The sequence below is a fragment of the Phoenix dactylifera genome, unplaced genomic scaffold (assembly GCF_009389715.1).
Source record: "Phoenix dactylifera cultivar Barhee BC4 unplaced genomic scaffold, palm_55x_up_171113_PBpolish2nd_filt_p 000536F, whole genome shotgun sequence".
In the NCBI taxonomy this organism is placed as follows: Eukaryota; Viridiplantae; Streptophyta; class Magnoliopsida; order Arecales; family Arecaceae; genus Phoenix; species Phoenix dactylifera.
Genome location: NW_024067945.1, coordinates 119,527 through 123,148, shown reverse-complemented (window position 1 = coordinate 123,148; position 3,622 = coordinate 119,527).

Genomic DNA, 3,622 nt, shown 5'->3' with positions numbered 1-3,622 from the left:
AGGAAGGCTGAAATGCAAGGTTCTGTGGTTCTGAGAGGGTCGACCCAAGAAAAGTTTGAGCTGACCCAAATCTGATGAACAGTGGTTTGGGTCGACCCAAGAAAAGTTTGGGTCGACCCAAGCACGGGCAGAAGTATAACGGCTAGTTGTGCAGAAGTGCTTTTTGGACTCCCAACGGCTATAAACGGCTAGTTTCTTCAATCCAACGGTCAGGAAGGTCTATTTGGAGGTTGGAGAAGTATTTAAGAGGGGGTATTCATCAGAGGAAGTAAGCTTTGGAAAATCATCAAGTGCATTCAAGAGAAAACCCTAGTAAGGCAAGCTTCATCCAAGAGCTTCATTCAAGAGTAAAAAGAAAGTGGTTGAGCAGATTCCAAGAGTCATTAAGAGCTCCTTCCACCCTTGAAGAGTGAAGCATCCTTGACAAAGAAGAAAGAAGTCACATCAAGCGATAACTATTCTCTAAACTCTTCTTTGTAGATTATATTGTTATATTTGCTCATCTAGGAGCTTAAATCTTCTTACTTTGTTTATTAAACTCCTTGTTGTAAGGTTTGTTGGTAAGCCCGTAAAACCAACATTGTAGGTTGTTGGTAAGCCCGTAAAACCAACGTAGGTTGTTGGTCAACCCGCAAAACCAACATAGGTTGTTGGTAAGCCCGTAAAACCAACGTAGGTTGTTGGTCAACCCGCAAAACGAACATAGGTTGTTGGTAAGCCCGTAAAACCAACGTAGGTTGTTGGTGAACCCGTAAAACCAATTGTATAGGTTCGTTGGTGAGCCTGTAAAACCAACATAGATTTTTGGTGATCCCGGAAAACCAAAGTGTAAAGGTTTTTGGATTGTGAGCCCGGAAAACAATCCAACTGTAATCCGCGGGATTATAGTGAATTCCCAAGGGGTCGCTTGGGAAGTGGACGTAGGTGCTAAGGAGAGCACCGAACCACTATACTTCTTGTTGTTTGTATTGTGATTTATTTAATTCCACTAACTCATCATTTAACATAAGTAAGATAGTTAAAATTAAGAGAAACCAATTCACCCCCCCCCCTCTTGGCTTGTCACCTTAGGCAACACAGACCCTGTCACCGAGTCGACTCCTGAAGAATTCGAGTCGACTTCGATGATTGCCGAGTCGACCCCCGATAGTTCCGAGTCGACTCCAAGGAGTAACAGACAGAGAGACAGAGAAGTGGTTTCTAGATCCTGTTACCGGGTCGACTCCAGAAGAGTCGAGTCGACTCCAACGGTTGGCGAGTCGACTCCTAAACAAGCAAGAGCCGACTCTCAGAGGAATGCAAGACTAAAAAAAAGTGAACCAACTTCGGGCTCTGAGAGCCGAGTCAACTCCAAGACGATCCGAGTCGACTCCGAGGCAGTTCAACTTCAAAGACAGAAGACTAGTTTTTCGATCTCTGAGAGCCGAGTCGACTCCAAGAGAATCCGAGTCGACTCGAGGGAGTAAACCTAGAAGAAAGATCTCTGGAATCCTAAGAACGAGTCATCTCCGGATACTGGCGAGTCGACTCCAAGTTTGGCCGAGTCGACTCCAGAACGGGACAGCACTTTAATTCAAATCCTGAACAGTAGGTGAGTCGTCTCCAGTAAAACATGAGTCGACTCCCGCAACAGCCGAGTCGACTCCAGATCGAGCGAGTCAAGTCCGATCCCAACGGACACTTTGTCAGGAGTTGCAGATTGTGCAGAACAGCTCTAAAGTTGTGTCTAACGGCTAGTTTTCAAAGGGGACTATTTAAATAGCCAGAGTAAACAGTAATAGATAACAAGAGAGAGATTCCATTCAAAGCAAAAGTGATTTCCATCTACCAAAACCTCTCAAGAGTAAATACAAGAGAAAGAAGGAAGAAGTGCATTCAACTCCATCCTACGAAATCTTCCCTCGCATTCAAGGCTCCCCATCTGACAGCAAATCTTCAGCACACTCCAAGAGGAGTCTCAGAGTTCGAGAAGCCCCTTCTTCCCTTTCCAAAAATTGTCTGAGGGCTTCTAACTCTATTCTATTCATATTTGTCATATTTGCTTTTTAAGAAGCTATCCTTGTACTCTTTCCAAACTGTTTTTCTTACTTGATTCAATCAGGGGATTGAATCAAGGGTGTTAAGGTTAGTTGGTGAGACGAGGGTAAAACCAACAGTGTAAGGGTTCGATTGTGATCCCGGGAAAACAATCGGGTGGTTTTAGTCGGTGAGCCTGGGAAAACCGACCGAGTTCGTTGTGATCTCGTAAAACAACAAGTTGGGTTGTGAACTTGTAAAACAACCGGCTGTAATCCGAGGGATTATAGTGAACTCCCAAGTGAAGCTTGGGGAGTGGACGTAGGAGCAAGGGTTAGCTCCGAACCACTATAAAATTTCTTGTGTTTGTGATTGGTTCATTGTCTCTTCCATCCCCTTCCTTCACTGCATATAGTAAACTAATTAATCCACTTGCAATAAGGTTTAATTAGTTACTCATTAAGTTTTTATCTGTAATAAATACTTAAAACCCAATTCACCCCCCCTCTTGGGTTGTCACCTTGGGTAACAATCTACCCGCACAAGGTGAAGATCTGATCTTAATAATATTATTAAAAGTTTTTAATCCTAATCTATCTACGAACGGTTTTGAACAACGTTCATGAGATGAACGTCAATCCCGCGCATGCCTCTTCCGCTGCCATCTGAAATTTTTTTAATTTTCTATGGCATGGGCGGGTTTTCCAACAGTGGTATCAAAGCCTAGGCTTCGTAGATTAAGGTAAGGATTAATTATTAATCGGCATCTTAGATCTGAAATTTAAAAGGTTATGCATGTTAGATATATGCCCTAGAAGCCAATTAAGCTGACACATTATTAATTCTGGGACATAATTTTGTACTTGACTATTTATTATTGAATAAATAAAAGGCATCTTTTTCATTCATATTGTTTATGTGTCTATGAATCGTCCAAAAAATTAATAAGTGTTAGCATCCCTCATATGCCATGAAAATTTTGAAATAATTTTCAGATTACAGCGGAAAAACATATGCGGGATCCGTTCACCTAATGAACGTGTTTTAAAACCTTTCGTTTGTAGATAGATTAGAATTAAATTATTTTAAACCATTTTAAAATTATTAAGAAGATCAGATCTTCACCTTGTGCGGGTAGATGATCTCCGCAAATCTGATTCACGTGGTATTTGATCAAGGCTCAGTGGAAGCCGCACACGCATCCGGCCTCTACGGGTATCCACACGAAGTAATGAGTCGATGAAACCTTTGGATCTCTCCGGGGTGCTAGCTCCCTTGCAGAGATAGCTTTAGATGGCTGAAGTCCTCTCCTTTGAATCAACCTTTGATTGGCTTGAGAGGAGGAAGAAGAAGGAAGTGCCAAGGAAGAAGAAACGAAGGCTCTTCGCAGCCTTTTACTTTTCCTTATGCTAGAACCAAAAGAAGAGGAGGAAGGAGATCACGTCGCCCTTGGTTTCTTCCCTTGTTCTTGTGGCTGAAGAGAGGAATGAGAGGAGAGTGCTTGATGCCGTGAATGACAAAGAAAAACCATGAATGCTGGCGAAAATCCCATGCCCTTTTTAATGTGCTAAGGGATAAAGATGAGTTCCTACTTTTTAGGAACTCA